At 39.9% G+C, this 18472-nt stretch overlaps 1 long non-coding RNA gene across 1 annotated transcript in view; it reads left to right on the forward strand.

Moving 5' to 3' along the window:
• Nucleotides 1–18472, forward strand: part of LOC131491788 (uncharacterized) — a 138858-nt gene that overhangs the window by 30574 nt on the left and 89812 nt on the right. Inside the window, exon 3 of the long non-coding RNA XR_009251641.1 lies at nt 2474–2573. This is a non-coding gene — a long non-coding RNA (uncharacterized LOC131491788). The remainder of the gene's footprint in view (nt 1–2473; nt 2574–18472) is intronic.

Genomic DNA, 18472 nt, shown 5'->3' on the forward strand with positions numbered 1-18472 from the left:
TTGCTTCTCCGTTGCTCAGCAATGAACAGTGTATCCTACCCTAGCAGAGAACAATGTTGTGTCTGATTTGCTCATATATATAAGAAAGAATAAGATGAATACTGTCTGTCTGTCTATCTATCTATCTATGTTTGAATAGCTTATGGTTTTGAAAAAGTACTGAACAAAAATTCCATACTGTAAAGTGTTCTGGATATTAGGGTGAGTTTCCCCATCCAAATCTAGGCATATTGAGTTGAAGGACAGCAGAACTAAAAATACTCTGGCTGCATCTGGAACACAGGGATCCTCTGGGATTTGTTTCATTTGACCATATTCCAATCATAATGATGTTGAGTGTGGATTTTGTTCCCCAGGATGTTGAGTCCTTAAATAAATTCTTCTCTCCCTAGGATTTGTTTATTTATTTTAAGAAATTTCCCTCCAGGTTTATAAATTCCAATAGATCCAAAAAATTATACATATTTTCAGCAGAGATTAAAACTGTCATAACGATACAGTCTATAAGAGAAATAGGAGATGAGTGAGGGTGGGGCATGGTTCCTTGAAATTATTTTTCATTTCACAATTTTAAATGTAAAACCCTTGGGAATTGTATATATTGACCAATAGTTTCATGTTATTCTGAATGCTGTTTAACAAATCAAAGGACAAGGGAATTTCAACCAAAATGATCGAACATTACTGACTGTTCTTGGTATGTTTAAATAAACGGAAAGAGGAGCAGAGGGAAAGATTATAGTATATAATGAGAAAATCTGCCTCAATTCTCAGATCAGAGGAATCATGAAATTTTGATGGTAATGGAGAATTTACTTTATACCAATAACTACACCGTTTGACTTCATACACTATTCCCATTTCCCCCAATTATCTTGTTACTACCCAGCTTTGATATATGTGTAAGTAAGCTAATTTTCAACAACAACCATGCAATTTAAGTGTAATCCTACAGAGACTAAAAACGAAATCAAACAACAAACTACTGTTCTTCATGGGAATTGGCTCATACTAGTCACTAGATTCATAAATATCTAAAAGTGGACTCTCTTAGACAAGTGCAAATGAACAAGGTCTTTTCTATAATGAGCACTAACCATATATGGAACTTGTCTATGCCAGGGGCTAGGCTGACGTCACTGTCCTCTGCAGGAGTGAGCCGAAGATGTGTGTGTGGGAGAGAGGGTGTGGGTTGTGCAGGGCAAAGGGGAATAAAGGGCCTAAGCAGCATTGTTAGAGCCGGTCACCCCATGTTGGGGAGCACTGGGAATGACTGGATGACTAGGATGGGCTCTTTGGTGGAGAAAGTCACACTTGATCAGAAAGAAGCAGCTCTTAAATGGTGGGAATGACATAATAGAATGAAGAGAGAGACAGGTATTGGTGGCAAAATTGAATTTTCTTTCCTTCATGATTAATTAGGGCAGCTAATAAGGGCTCAAGACTAGATCTTATAAGGAATGAATAACACCGTGTTATTCCAAATATCGTTTAACAGATGAATTGGTACACGAGTTAATTTGACCCTTTTTACTTGTCAGATGGAGGCCAAGGGGTTGAATCAACCATCTCAGTTTGTCACAAACTGTAGCTATTAGGTGGAAGTCACCTTATAGATTATTTACTTGTGCCAATTCATTTTCAGAGGAGGCAACGAGACCAGAGAGATTGATAAACCTGTTTAAGGCTCAAGCTTGCTCTCTTATTCCCATATAGTTCTCTGGTAGAAGGACACAGGTTCAGTCCTGGGCTCTCTGTTCCTCTCTCTTCAATCCTATTTCCATTAGAATTTGGGTGACCTTAGTATCCATTAGGAAGATGTGTCCTACCCTGTCAGTTCTTTGACCTTCATCTTCTCCCATGATCTTATATTCTTCACCTGCTTCAGCTGCCCATTTCTATATCATTACCTATAACTGGATCCCTTCCATAATCTTCATGTCAATATCTTACTCTTTGACCTCCACCCCCTATTTTTTTTAGTGAATTCCTTTTAGTTTCCCAACTCTACCAGTGTACTAGTTGGGACATCCAATCCACTGATCTCATGATCTCACTGTACTTCACTTTCTCTCATACCCCATTTCCTCCTCACCTGGCTTAGATTCCATGGTCCATCACTGATAAAGATTCATTTGCCTAGACTATTCTGCTGTCTTATCACAAACTGACAAATTACATATATTTGGTGGATTGCTATCTTTTACCTCTGGATATATGTTCCTTGAAGGCAGAGTCTTTGTCTGCTCTGCTCCCTGCTATATTCCAAGTGCCTAGAACATGGTTGGTACATGGTAGGTACTCAGTAAATATTAGTTGAATGAATGAATAAATAAATCTGTGAAAGTGAGAGTAATTTTCAGAGGGTTAAATTATATTTTCCTCTACAGAGTGTGGCATATGCTTCTGTTTTGATTATTTCTAACGCTAGGTTGTTTTTATTTTTCTTCAATTCTTTTCTCTCCTCCCACAGAAGGAAGAGGCTTCTTCTGTTAGGCATTCCAGTGTCTCTTGAGGAGCTAATTACAGGGAAGCCTGAGAATTGCTGTCTTTGCCCTTCAGAGTATGCAGAGGTAAGGGGTGAGGAGAGAAAGGGGACTTGATCATCATCTGAAGCCATCACATCAACTAAGCACGAGTCCATGTTATGTCTTGGAAAGAGATATATCAATGAGTAATCTATTGCATCACGTAACAACTTCTTGGCATTTTTCTGGCTTTTCCCAGTCTACTTCCAAATAGAGATGATACAGTAGGCAATTGGAATATGTGCTGGGAACTTGGAACAGATGCTTATATGGAGATGGAAATTTGGGGCCCACCACTATCTAAGGCTGTAATGTAGCTATAGATGGAGAGGAAACCTTATAGGGAGATGTGGGGAGAGAAGAGAGAGCAGAATCCTGAGATGGCAGCTCAATTGTATTTCTGTAGACTTCTGGTGCCATTAAAAACACTATGACAAAGTGATACATATGATGATGAAAACATGGCAAGCGTGTTCATATGCAGCATGCCCCATCCACAGGTACAGCTATGGAGCCACAATACCCATCACTTTGGGATTTAGACATGTATATGGGTTTATGATAATTTATGTAAATAATTTACTAAAACAAAAAATGAGAATTGTAACTTTGAAAGTTTTCACAGGACAGTGGTGGAATGGAAATGTTCTGCCAGTGATGTTACAGAGTCCTTTGATCTAGCCCAAGCCACAGCGTTATTGCTCTCCTGTGCTTGAAACTCCAAGCCTCTGGCATCCTACTATATCTGGGCTTTAGTTTCCTTATCTTTAAAAATAAAAATGGACACTACATCAGTGGATACAAGGGGGTAGACACAGGTTGCATATCAGAACTGGGATGGTTCCCCTGTAAGAACGAGTTTGGTATGTGATCTGAAAAAGTATATTGAATTTTATCATCAAAGTTCATATTTGTAAAATTTACAAAATTCACATGTATAAATTTAGTAGTTCATGCTACTGAATGTAAACCTCAATTAAATCTTCCTGGCTGCTAATCTTACTAACATTAACAAAGATGGGTAAACGTGGGAATAGATGATTCTAAATTGTTCAATTCTGCAGTTCTCTTCAGAATATCAGTAAATCACTGCATGACTGTTACTCTTGATTACTAGAGTTCATTAGGAGGTACAAGAAAACAACCCATCTCAAAGACCCACCTTTGAACAAGCTTTTAGACAAGATGAATTTCCTAACAAAGTCTAATAGAATTGACGATGTCTTTGGCAAATTTGGGTGACTTCCCAGTTCTCGCTAATTGCACCTGTGTAGGTATCTATTTATCACAGCACCAAGGGCAGATCTCACTGGTGCACCCTTTCATAGCTGGTGTGGTTACTGGATCCTAAGGGGATGATAATTATAAGTGAAGAACCCCCTGTGGAAATCCCCCTGCCTTCTAGGTGCTTTCAAAGAGTCAGAGATTAATACACAGGGAGCAAAGTATTCCCATGAAATAACTTCTCTTTATGATGGATGCTTAAATGGAGAAGTACAGCGAATATGGAAGTACTTATGGCAGAAAGGATCCAAGACCTAATGTGTGATAAACAAAAAAACCACCACTTGCTCTATAGTAAGTAATGCCTAATTGAAATACGATGTCAGTAATAAAAGCTGATTTGATTAGCTCATGCATTTCTATTTAACTTGTTTCTCTTTCTTGAGAACTAATTGCTGAAGGCAAGGAAATCACACTTTTACATCTTTGATTTTGAATTCTGTGTTCTGCTTACATGGATTTTTAAGGGTCAGTTTTTGATTTTGAATTCTGTGTTCTGCTTGCATGGATTTTTAAGGGTCAGTTTTCATTTGCACTAGGATTTTGGTAACTCTAAGTGTCTTTAACAGAAGTAAATGTGCATTGAAGGTAGAAGACAAATTTTTACCTGTAATACCAAGGAAAGAGTTAAATGTCCATACTGGATCTTGGGCAGCTGTGCATGAATCTTGCAAGGAAGTGTCCAGCCTAGGGGGAAGTGGAGTTGAGAGAGCAGTCCTCCTCAGAAGTTGCAAGGGAGGTACTCGGGCAGGTAGAGGATTCCAACTCCAGTAATGCAGTATGAGGTAGACGTGGTTCAGAGCTTCAGCTCTGGAGTGAGACAGAAGTGGATTAGTGTCCCAGCTCTGCATTTTTCAAGCTTCATGATCCTTGGGAAAGTCACTTTATGAGCTTCAGTTTCTTTGTCCCATGAAATAGGGTTTAAAAACTGTACCAACTTCACAGGAGTGTCATATTAAGTGAGTTAATGCATATAATGCTCTTAGCAAGTGCCTGGTACAATAAAGAGCTTGATAGATATAATGATGATGGTGATGATGTGAATAGACTAGGATCTTCATTTGAGGGATCTGCCAAACCAAGGAAGCAAATAACTGGCAGAGAGGGTGACCATTAATATCCCCTAGTTTAGGTACCTGGGCAAGGTCCACCATCATCCCAACATATTGTTCTCATTACCTCAAGGACCAAAGTTTTCTGTCCTCTACCCTACTGGTTGCCCAATATGTGCCAAACATGGAGGTTCCCCACGTGGTTATTTGTGGAAAGCTCAGTTCCCTCTAGCACAGCCCTTCTCAATCGTGGCTGCATATTATAATCCTCTGGGGCTTTCATAATAAACTAATGCCTGGGCCCCACCTCTTGGACATTCTGCTATAATTATTCAGGAGGAAAACTCAGGCATTAGTATTTTAAAAGCTCACTGGTGGATTCTAATGTGCAGTGCTGCTTGGGAACTACTGACTTAGCAGTTTAAAAAGTAAACTAAGCATTGTTTTAATGCAATGGAATCAGTAAACACCTAGCAGCAAGATAATTGCCAAACCCATAATTCTTTAATAACTAATTGGAGTAATTGGTTCTTCCTCTGACCTCTTTCCAGCATTTATACCACCTACTCCTCTCTTCTTTCTGAAGCTCTTTCCTTACTGGATTTCCCTACTCCCTCTTTCCTCTTCACCTCCTACTGCCCACTCTGCTCCCTCTGTCTTTCAGCAGCATTGCAACCTTCACACACACATTGAATGTTTGTAGTTTCCTGGGGTCTATCCTTGGCGTGCTTTTCACTTGTTCTAAACCCTTTGTGATATAGCTCCCACTCCCAGCTGCCACCATACCTGTATGCCAATGATTCCTAGTCCCAGAGTTTTAACTCTCCATCTGTCTTGAGATCCAGGTGTGTAAGTTCTAGCCATTGACCTGGATGTCCTGGGCTACCTACATTACAGCTGTGTTGCAGTCTTTTTACTTATCCCTAACTGCCTTGAAGGCAATTCCTAACTTTTACTATTTTCTTTACATTCCTTCTTTTAAAAAAAATTTTTTTTAATGTTTATTTATTCTTGAGACAGAGAGAGACAGAGCATGAACGGGGGAGGGTCTGAGAGAGAGGGAGACACAGAATCCGAAACAGGCTCCAGGCTCTGAGCTGTCAGCACAGAGCCTGACGCGGGGCTTGAACTCACGGACCGTGAGATCATGACCTGAGCCGAAGTCGGAGGCTTAACCGAGTGAGCCACCCAGGTGCCCTACTTTACATTCCTTCTTAATTTCATCTGTCCTTTTTAATTTCATCTGTCCTTTCATCCACCTGATCCAGGTGGATCACCTTGTTCTACTATCCCTCCTCCCCAGTTATAGGGTCTAAAGTGTGAAATTGACCAATGTCCCCCCATTTCCAACTATTACTAAACTTATCAATTAAAGGCCCATCTTTACCTTGTTTCTTCTTTTCTCAGAGGAAGGGCTGTGCTGTTTGTTTTTCCAAGGCCAACCTCTTCATTTGGGTTCTGGATCCCATTTTGCTGACTCTTTTCATTTAGACATTGAATCAATACTTATTATTTACTATGTGCTAGGCATTGTACTAGGTAGGTAATACAGCAGTGCGTAAGATGGAGTCTCTGCTTGTGTGGAACTCATAGTCTAGTGGAGGAAGGTAGAAAATATACAAAGTAACAAATAGTTATATGATGTATCAGGTGGTGATAAATGCTAGAAAAAAAATAAAGCCATGTGGGGAATGAGAGACTGAAGGGGACTGCAGTTTTCTGTGGTGTAGTCAGAACCCTGAATGAAGTGATGGGCATCTGGGGATAGAGGAAACAGGAGGCACATAGGCAGGCACGTGCTTGGAGTTGGAGGGACAGCATGGGGATCAGTAGAGTGGGACAGTGAGGCAGAAAAGTAAAAGATAAAATAGAAAGTAAAAATAGGGGCAGGCTTATGGCCAGACACACAATACAAACAGTACCTTATTCTAGCAGGATTACATGTTACTTATGTGTGGGGATGGAATTTTGTTCATCTTTGGGTCCCCAGTACCTAGCCCAGTGCCTAGCTGGGTCATGGGAGGTACTCTGTATTGATTGCCTGACTGCATGTTGTATTCCTCAATTAACAACGAATACAAGAAATAACAATATAGCCAGGTCATGCTGAATTTTATAAGTATTTACCATATTACCAGGGTAGATTGTGAATATGTATCAAAAATGGACGATTGAGACAGAATTCCTGAGGGAAATACAAAAATATCACCCTATTTCTTTCACTGAAAAAATACAGATTTGATTCCACCACTATTATTAGCCTCCAATAAATATTCATCCTTTATCCCTCTGGGGGGGGGGGGGTTCCAAGCTTTCTGCAAGTGAAATGAGCACTAAATTTGCCTAGTAAATCACTCGATTATTTCTACCCTGTAGCCAGAATGGAGATCTTAGTTGGTTGTTTCTTCCAACAGCTTAAAGATTCAAGTAATGTTAGATTTTTTAATCTCCCAAACCTGGAGGAGTCAGGGTAAATTGTCCATGTGACACCAAACTCCTTGTGACGAAGGTAATAGCCTGATCTTCCTGAACACCCCCATCCCCCAATCCCACCCAAAGTTCAAAGTCCTAGAGCTCTCTAACAATACTCACTGCTTGTACCAGCTAAATTGCAAATCCCTGCAAGGTAGCAGCTGGGCCTGCTTAACTCACCTTGACAGGTCCAGGATCCCATAGTTAGGGGAGGCATCGATCTCAATGACCAATTGAGTAAAGCTGAGTGTGAATGAGATCACAGGCAGAACTTCCGTTCCTCCAATTAACTCTCCTGGTTTCTCTGTCCCTCACAGCACCCATGACTTCATCTCCACACTGGCACCAAGGGCTCCAGGAGCTCCAAGGGCTCCAGGTTAGGGAATGTGCCTGGCTTGGTAAATCCTTCAAAGCCAGGCAAACAATGCAAACAATACCCTCCTCTGTATATGGAGCACAGAACAACAGAGAGTGTGAGTGGTGACAAAGGAAGGTCCAGACAGGAAGATTGGGCCCTGTGTGTCCTTTCCTTTGAGGATAATTAACTGTTCTAATTCATAGCTGAAAACAGGCACATTACCAGAACAGGTTGCTGATGACCTAAGACAAAGCCAACCTCGCCAGACTCAGAGTAACCCAGGTGCGTCCATCTTTTTCAGGTAAATTAGCATACCTGGAGTTAGGATTTCAACTCAAAAGGCAGAAAGATGGAGCAATGTACAGTGTTACACAATTTGTGCATGACTTTTAGTAGGTGGAGAGCAATTCATATCCGCAAAAGAAGAAAATGCAGGTGTTTGAGTAAAGTGGCAGTGAGCTTAGCACTTAGGCATGCTGTTAATATGGTATGTTGCTGTGATTTGGTTGAGTCCCTCCACCCCCACCACTGTTCTTTTTTTAACTTAAATCAGTTTCTTAGAACTAAAAGGCATCCAGTTTAGCAAAAACAGCAGGAAATTGCTTTAGAAAGATATACTTCTTAATCTTAGGGAATGTGTTTTAAAATCTGAAGTAAATAGGCCATATATATATATGTTCTTCCCTTCCATATTGAAGGATACAGTGGCCACATCAGCGATGAGGCAGAACTGAGGTCATCTTGCCTGGGGTCAAGCTTTGAAAGTACAATGAAAAACCCCTAAGTCAAAGTTGTAAATTTTAAGGTTGAAACATCCTAAACATTTTGCACAAGAGCAGTTTGGTGCAGGCAGTCAAAGCAGTCAGTCCCTAACTGGTGGCCAAGGGATCCTCTGTGTTTTACAGATGGAGAAAGTGAGCAGAGATTTCAGAAAGGCAGAGTCATGCCCTGTCACTACTGAAGATGCTCTTCTGGGGTGGGGAGTGGGAGGCAGAGGCAGAAAGCCTCTTTCTAGCAAAGAATCTGGTATAAACTCAAAGTAATTTATCTGAAGAAATGAAAACACCCCTGACATCCAAGAAATGAAAGATCTAGAATGCATGTAGGAATCAGGATAACAGGTAAGCAAATTAACCTCAGCCTGGGACTTCTCTAAATGAGTTTTGCACAGCCTTCTCAATCCTTGTAAATCTCTTGTTATGTAAACCCACTCACTTGATCAACAGAAACAGGGAGAGTCCAGATGTTAGGGGATGGTGTTCCAATCAAACAAGCTGCCCTAGCTTTGAATATACCAACACAGTCTGAAGCAACGGCAAGCAACACAAAAAACAAAAGCAAAAGTCTCCCCTAAACCAAACCAAAACAAAAAACCAACCAGACATATCAAAAGCAACTAAGAATATTTTCTAAAGCAATTAACTGGCCCATCACTATCCAGTCTCCCTGGCTTAGAATTCTGAGAGCTTCACAAAATTGTGCTGAATAAGGAGGTACCATTGCTTAATCAGGTCTTGCCAATTATTTTGCCTGATTTAACTTTTTTCTACCTCACTGCCCCTTTCTGTGGCATTGTGGGCTTCACTCAGCTTTCTAGCACCAGCCCTCAGTATAAGGGAGTGGACAGGCTGCACTGGACAGGTGGATATACTTGTTCCTGAACAAGCTGCACACTACCTTTGATACATTTATAGATCATTATGATGTCTACAAAATAAGGACAATCAGAGTTGTGTGTGAGTAGCTGTTGATGAATGGGCAGTCCCTTAGACATAGAACGATATTAAATTGCAGTGGAACAAAGCTAGGAATTAATGGAAGTGAATAGTTTATATAAAAATTCTAACTTTCCTGAGTCATAATCTCCTAGGAAGCAAATCTTAGTAGCCTCCATTGTGCCTTTGACTTTTTCATAGTGGACACCTAGAAAATGTCTATTGATTTGGTTCAAGAACCATTTTTATTCAATAATAATGGAAACAAACTGGTTTTATACTTTTATTTTTGGACTCTCAGGCACCTAACTCATTGACCTCTAATCCCCCATTTGTTCACACTGGTATTTCCCCTTTCCCCTTAGCTAGTGAGGGAAGGAGGAGAATCTTTAAAGGGGGTATCAAACATGGAATAGTAATTAGATACAGTGATATCAATAATCATTACAATTTCAAATTTCAATTTTAATTGTACAAATTGAAACAAGAACAATGAAATGTTTCATTAGCCATCAGAAAAACTGAAAATAAATTTTAAAATATTTCTCGTTAAAAAATATGTACAATTCATCTATTCAGTTCATAATTGTTGAGAATCCAGTATGTGCCAGACTCCATGTTAGACTGCAGTTCTGGAGGTTATAAGGCTGAACATGAAGACAGGACTTCTACCCTCAGGGAACTTATAGTCTAGTGATAAATAGAAAGACTGAGATCAGTAACCACACTGCAGAAAGAGTGATGCTTCTCCCATTTTACCTTCATTACTTGGCCTACAGCTTATGTAGTTCACTGCATGCTTCACTGTGACTCACACATGCCTTTTATTTCCACTCATTACTGAAAAATACTGCATTATGGAGTTAATGTTGATGAAACTATTATGCTCGTACAATTGTGTTTTTTTTCATTACTGTAAAACACTGCATTATGGAATTAAAGCTGTTTTCATACAAGTCTATGCCATTAACTCACATTTGCTTTGCATTTAATTTTATCTCTGGTTGGGCTTCTCTTCCCTGTGCCTCTAATTCAGAATCAATGAGCAAGTGTTTAGACCCAAACATACTCCCAGTAAATGATGAGGATATTTAACAGATCTGTTTATGGGTAAATATGGGGCACTAGATACTTAGTAAGCAGGGATGCTGATTTTCACTAATCCCTATATTTAAAGGATTTTCCTTCATTCACCAAGGGTAAGCTCATTATACAGAAATGTGAGTGAGGTCATAATACTATCTCTGATGGCCCTACTCAAGAAAAAAAAGAGAAAGTAGAAATAATCTTTAGGCTGAATTTGAAGTCGATTTTGCTTGGAGTTGATAAAAAAAATGGATTAAGTATTTAGGAATCTAGGTTCTGCTCTGTTCTGCTTTAGAGAGGTGCTGATTCATTTGTGTGTTGATCAAGGTCTGATGTGATGCTGAATCTTCATACTATGATATTTTCTATTTGGTTATGTGTCAGCGTGAACTTGTATGCTTATCACATGTATTACCCCAGCACCAGACAGCAGTGAATGCCACACAGTAGAATACAGAATATACATCTACATAAGGGTAGCTTAAAAGTATTAGATTCTCTCATATATTTATTAATAAGGATTGACAAATTATTCACCTTTGAGTTTGGCCAGTGGAATTATTTGGAATGGTGGTCTTGGGGCTAATAAATTCTGCATTATCTCACAACATGTTAGAGCTGGAATACTAACAGTAAAACCACCATGTATCTAATGCTTAACCATATGCCAGGCATTATGCTAAGGGCTTCACATGGATTATTTTATTTTATTTTATTATTTTTAAAATTTTCATTATTTTTTAAATGTTTATTATTTTTGAGAGAGAGAGAGAGAGAGAAAGAGAGAGAGAGAGAGTTCGAGCAGGGGAGGGGCAGAGAGAGAGAGAGAGAGAGGAAGACACAGAATCGAAAGCAGGCTCCACACTCTGAGCTGTCAGCACAGAGCCCCATGTGGGGCTCGAACTCACGAACCACGAGATCATGACCTGAGCCAGAGTCGGACACTTAACTGACTGAGCCACCCAGGTGCCCCCACATGGATTATTTTATTACAGTAAATATCCTCACAACATCCCTATGACCTATATATTATAATCCCCATTTCCCAGATGAGAATGCTGAGGCTCAATTATGTGCCCAAGGTCACATAGCTAGCAAAAGCCAGGACCCAAATCTGTTTGATTCTAGAGCTCATGCTGCTGGCCATTCAGAAGAAGCTGCTATGCTTCTTCTCGTGGCTGGCAGAGAATTTAGGGGTTTACTCCAACTGAAGAACCGGAGGCCTAGGAAAATTGACTTTAGCCAAGGTCCTCTTGTTAGTGGCACATTTGGGGCCATGACCTGGATCATGCCGTTTTTGCTCATGATGAAACAGAAGAATTGGGCTGTAGGGGCCTTTTCTTTTATCAATGTGCTAAACTCTGAAGTCACCCTGTATTTTTCCTGACTTTTTTTCTCTTATATCCAGTTGGCCAGCAAATACTGTTGATCCTTTTAACATAATGTCTTACATGAGGTAGAGCTCATTTGATAGAATGGTTATGAGTCAGGCTCTGCAGTCAGATTTGAGCTGGTTTTAAATCTCAGCTCTGCCACTTGCTGGCTGGGTGACTGGGGGCAAATTAATTAATCTCTCTGTGCATCGGTTTTTTCACGTGTAAAATGGAAATAATATTGTGTCTACCTTTTAAGATGGTTTTTAGATTAAAAACATGTGGAAAGTAGTCAGGCCCTGCCTCAGGGAACGCAAGAAGCTTGACTCTTGTTCTTAAATCTTTCCCATTGAAAACAAAACATCTTTGTGTGTTCATCAAAGGAATTTTCAGTAGTCGATTGGTATTGTTTTGTTCTGAAGCCCAGGATATTCTTTCAACCTGTAAACCCCTTGTTTCATGCCCTTCTAATTCTAGATGTTTGGGTACTGTGAGTATGTTTTAAAGTGTCTGTGACCAAATGAAAATAAAGCAGGGACCATGAACATTAAGAGAAAAAATGGGGACGCTTGTGTGGCTCAGTCCATTAAGCGTCCATCTCTTGATTTCAGCTCGGGTCATGATCTCATTGTTGTGAGATCAAGCCCTGTGTTGGGTTCCACGCTGGGCATAGAGCCTGCTTAAGATTCTCTTTCTCCCTTTCCCCCTGCCCCTCCACCACTTGCTCTCTCTTTCTCAACACACACACACACACACACACACACACACACACCAAAAAATTGTGTATGAAGTATTCATGATGCCTGGTGCAGCATATGCTCTCAATAAGTGTTATTATTCCATTTCCCTTTCTGAGCCTCAGCCCGGGTCCAGACCTTCATCTTCCTACATCTGAACAAGAAAGAGTCCCCTCACTAGTCTCTTTGCCTCTGTCTTTTGCACTACTGTGAGATGAAACTATACTTTGCTTATCATGTTCTCTTGTTCAAGAACTTAATCGCCTACAGCATTGTGTCAAAACTGCAAGCTTGCGGGCAATGCTGCACATAACTAAATTCTTCAGCCTTTGCCCTGAGTTTCACCAACTGTACAGCTTGAGGGCATAATTCCCACAAGACTGTTGTTACTTCAGATATCAGGTACAAGTTTGGTGGTCCCAGGACCACCTGCACTTCAGACTAGCTTGCTATATATCTGAGGGTCCCCATAACTACCCTCAGTTTTGATAATTTGCTGGGATGACTACAAAACTCAGGAATGTTATACTTACTGTTATAGCCTTATTCCAGCAAAAAGATACAAATTAAAATCAGCCAAGGAATAGACACATAGAGCAGAGTCCAAGAGGGGTTCAATGGCAGAACTTCCTGTATTCTCTCCCCATTGAGTCATGGACGGCAGCACCTCCTCCCATAACCATATGTGATAATACACACAAAGTATTGCCAGCCAGGGAAGCTTACTTCAACCTTTGGTGTCCAGAGTTTTTACTGGGGCTCCATCACATACTGCTTGTGTGGCTTTCAGTCTCCAAGTACTCCTAGAGGTTGGCTAATATCTTTAGTCTCATTTCCAATGGAGGTCATGACATACTGCATGCCCCGGGGGCTCCATCACAAATCTTATTAGACTGTCAGTGGCCAAAGCTCCCAAACAACAAAGACTCACCTATTAGGCAAGACATTCCAGAGGCCTAGAGATCAACTCTTAGTAGCTGAGGGCAAAGGCCAGACCTCTCTTTGGGTGAGGTTAATTCTTCACTACACAGCCTTATTTCCCATTGCTCTTCTGTGGCACATGGTTGGCCAAACAATGTAACATCCAAACCATCCCACACTTTCCTGCAGGTTTTTTTTTACTTCCCTTTACGTCCTTTACTGTACTAGTTCTTTACTTCCAGTATGCTTAAATGTTATGCTTTTTAATGAGGCTTAGCTCAAGTCTTACTTGCCCCCTGAAACTGTTTGCCCCAAACTTTCCTAATCACCCATTTGTCTAACTAGTTTGTTGTTTGTCTTGTGTGGCGCTGTAGGCTGGCTTATATTTATAGACTTCCCTGAGCCCAACTGTCCACCATAAAGTAATTGCTTATTAATAATAATGATTTTCCTAGTATCTAAGGCATTCAGTGAAGTCAGGCACCATTATTAGCTGTTTCTCATTATTTCTGATTACTTGGGCTCCAATTTAGATATGTTGCTACCTAAGTGAATCATTAGATCCGAAGATAATCAAATTCAAATTGAGCTTCAGAATGTTTGCAAGTGAAAAAACAAGTGGTAGATTGACACTTGTGGACCTTAATGTTTTCCCCAAAACAAAATGACCAAAAATGTTTCCTGGAAACCAGAACTTTGTGCTAGTCTGGTTCAGTGGTTATTTTTACTGCAGCTTAGTCCTTATGACCCCTGGTGGGTAAGGACCTAGAAGAGGCAGACAAGCCCCATTCAGAGAGCCCTTTTGAAAAATAATTGATGCCTTAAATGCCAATGCTTTAATTTAAATTAAATTAATTCTTAATTTATTAATTAATTAATCACAAGATCCCAGGAGTAGCACTTAGTTAGGCAGGACCACTGTCTTCTGGGTAGAAAGATGGAGGGTTTTTTTTTGTTGGTGTTGTTCTTGTTGTTGTTGCTGTGTGGACAAATTCCCTCACTCCCATCAAAACAAAAAGGCTTTACCAAAATGTCTGAATTACTGGCTTCATTCAGATATGGTCTCGATGTGTTTTTCCTTAGACCATGCCTCGATTGTCATGACAACCATGTGTGTGTGTGTATATGTGTGTCTACTGAATGGTATCTGGAAGCAGCACCTCAACATCCAGGCAGAAATAAAGTGGGTGTGCTGAGCAGAGAGTGTCTCCTTACCTATTCAAACAATAATGTTAGAAAAGGTTAAAAACATCGTTTAGCATCACCTCTTAAATTAAAATTCTTTTTTTTTTTCAACGTTTTTAATTTATTTTTGGGACAGAGAGAGACAGAGCATGAACGGGGGAGGGGCAGAGAGAGAGGGAGACACAGAATCGGAAACAGGCTCCAGGCTCCGAGCCGTCAGCCCAGAGCCCGACGCAGGGCTCGAACTCACGGACCGCGAGATCGTGACCTGGCTGAAGTCGGACGCTTAACCGACTGCGCCACCCAGGCGCCCCTTAAATTAAAATTGTAAACAATCAGCTATTCTCTCCAGCAGAGCAGAACAATCATACATTAAATGTCAATGTCTAAGTTCTCATTCTTTATTATATCAATGGCTATTAACGATTCCACCATGTTCTGATCCTACTGACCCTTCTTTATCAACCTTCTCTCCTCCAACTTCTCCATCCTCATCTCTTGGAGGAATCTCTAATCCCCCCCAGAAAGGAGATCCACTTATAGATTATACTGTTTGGAGTTTCTGAGATTTGGTCACATTTCTCTAAAGAGGGTCAGCTTTTTCAAGAGAGGTCATTCATCTTTGATCCAGGAAATCTACTTTATTCACGTTGAGCCTAGGACTTGATCTTTATGAGTTTTCTATATCTTTGGAAGCTCCACTGACTCTTCCAAGCTACTGGGCTGCTATTCCATAAGTACCCTTCTGATGGTATAAATGGTCTTGTGGAAGTCTAAGAATTAATGTTTGATACATCATTTCATTATTTCTCATGGCCCTCAGTAGCTTTTTCCCTGAGTTCCTGTTCTTGGTGTGAAAGGCAGATATAAACAATTAACTCAACTATGGCTGGTTGACCCAAACTATTTCTCTTGTTTGTTGTGAAACTGAGTATGAGAGGACGAGGCTATTTCAGAGAGACAGAGAAAACCAATGCTACTTGAGTTAAGAAGCATTGACCAACAGTTGCCAAGAGGCAATCTATTCACATTGTGGACCAGAAATATTTTTTGGATCAGTTCATGTCCAGTCCACACAAGCTTGGTGACTTTTGCTCTTAAAGACCCATTTCTGGGAGTTTTTCTGGACCCTGTGCCCTACATGAACTTTCCAAGCTACAAGGAAGGTCCACGTAAAGGTTTGAGATGGCAAGCCTCTATTAGTAGCCTTAAAAACTCAGTATGCTTCAGTTAACTCAAGTTTGTCATTATTTCATGTGTTTTCAGAGAGGGTAGTATCTGAGGTGCCCATGCCCACTGGGATCCTCCACACTGCGGAAGTAGCAAGCACAGCCCTAGACCAGGTTGTTGTGTGTAAAACCTTTGAAATTCCACACAAACCCAATGTCCAGCTAAAAATGTGTGATGGGATCCACTCAGGTTAGGAAGATAGGATGTCGAAGAGCTTACCCTGTACTTCCTCCCATACCCCAGTAAGTATCAGTTTTCAGGGGAGACAATGACCCATCTATTCAGGAAAAAATAATAATATTTAAACTCCATGATTGTAATGTTTACATTCTGCCAAATATTTCCCTTGGAAATAAAAGCAAGGGAAGTAGATGAGAAACATTTATTAAGCACCATTTATTATGTGCTAGGTATAATGCCAGCAGCCATACATTTATGTAACCTCATTTGACTCAAGGTTGAAAAATTATTATTATTTGCTTTTTACTTAAAAAAAGTTTATTTGTTTACTTTGAGAGAGAGAGTGATCAGGGGAGGGGCAGAGAGAGAGATAGAGAGAGAGAATCCCAAGCAGGCTCCACACTGTCAGCACAGAGCCCATCGTGGGGCTTGATCTCACAAACTGTGAGACCATGCCTGAACTGAAATCAAGAGTCAGACGCTTAACCAACTGAGCCACTCAGGCATCCCACTTTTTCCTTTTTTTTTTTTTATTGAGGTAAACATACATATAGCAACATGTGCTAATGTTAATTACATAGTTTGATGAATTTTTATTTATGTATACATTCATGGAACCAGCTCCCAGATGAAGACAGAGAACAGTTGCAGCATCCTAAGACTCGATCATATCTTTCCCCCACCTCTGCCTCCTTATATCTGTCAATACCACTGACCCCTGCTAGAGGTAACCACTCATCTGACTTTTATCTCCCGAGATTAGTTTTGGCTGTATTTGAATTTATATATACTTTTGTTCCAAATACATGTGTTTCCATCCCCTATGTGTTATTGCCTGTAGCTGTAAAAGATTATTTTTTTAAAGAAAATCAAACATCCTTCAGGCTACAGTGAAGCATTCTACATCATGATAGTGATTTGATTGATCTTGTCTGCTGGGGAAATCAACTAGATGTACTGCTTAAAGAAAGCCAAATAGTTCTTGTATATTTATATATATAGTACATTAGAAGATAGTACATAAAAATACAATTGAGTATTGCACGTGGAGAGAAGCTGTATAAGTCTTGGTCATTCAAACTGTAATGATATTCATTTATTCTGGGTTCTAGTTACTTAAAGAGGTGATTCTTCCCAAACCCTAATTTGAAAATGGGAATACATGCATTTAGGACAAAATTTAAAGGATACTAAGGTTTGTCTGCAAGTGTTAACAACATGGTTATTTATAATAGCTCTGAACTAGAAACAACCCAAATATCCATCAGCTGGTGAGTGGATAAATAAATTGTGTTATATCTATACTATGAATTATTACTCAGCAATAAAAAGGAATAAAATATTAATTCATGCAATAACATGGGTGAATTAAACAGATACTAAACATAAAGGTCAAATGCTAATTACTATATGGTTTTATTTGTATGACATTCTAGAAAACACAAAACAATCGTGACAGAGAGCAGATGAGTGGTTGCCTGGGGCCCAGGTAGAAGGGGGGGTTGACTGAGAAGGAGCAAAAGGAAATTTGTAGGGTGTTAGAACTGTTGTATATCTTGGTTTAGTAGTTACAAGATTACATTATTATATACATTACCCAAATTCATTAAACTATGTACCTGAAAATGGGAGAATTTCAGTGTATATAAAGCATACCTCAATAAATCTGTAAAAATTTACAACCATGCAAAATGGTATAAACAATGAAAAGTAATTCTCCCTCCACAGCTGTCTTTTAACTCCTTTGTCCCTTAGTCTATGTATCCCCACCTACCCAACCCTGTTTACCTTTTGTAGTGGTTCTTTAGATTTACATAATGGGTTCCTGGGTAATTTGAAAATTAGACTAAGAATATCAGAATTCAGATGTCAGTTTTTGATTACTGACATCATAAAGAGGTTCCCAATATTATTTGACCATATGCTGAGAAGCCCAGTCTGTTTCTTGGTGCCCCTTACTGAATGCTTGCTATGGAAAAGCCATTTTTTACAAGGCTTCTCATTCCATTGTCACCACAACCCTCTGAAATGTGTATTAATATCCTTGTTTGATAAATGAGGAAACTGCAGCCTAGATACATATAAGTAAAAATGTTACCAGCTAGTGAATATACAAGGTTACCCAGCCAGTAAGGGGCAGAGCTGGGGTTCAAATCCAGATCTGTCACAGGCAAACACAAAGTTCACAATCCATAACACACTGAGCAATGCTGCTGTCTTGATTTGGAAGGGTGAGATGGAAGGAAGATCCACTGGGTCAACAGAGTAGTCTGTGTGATCTTTCTAATCCTATAGTTGTTTCAGCTGAAACTCAGAACAACTCGACCTCTTCTACCTTTACTCCACTCCCC

Source organism: Neofelis nebulosa, chromosome 12 (genome assembly GCF_028018385.1).
Source record: "Neofelis nebulosa isolate mNeoNeb1 chromosome 12, mNeoNeb1.pri, whole genome shotgun sequence".
Classification (NCBI taxonomy): domain Eukaryota; kingdom Metazoa; phylum Chordata; class Mammalia; order Carnivora; family Felidae; genus Neofelis; species Neofelis nebulosa.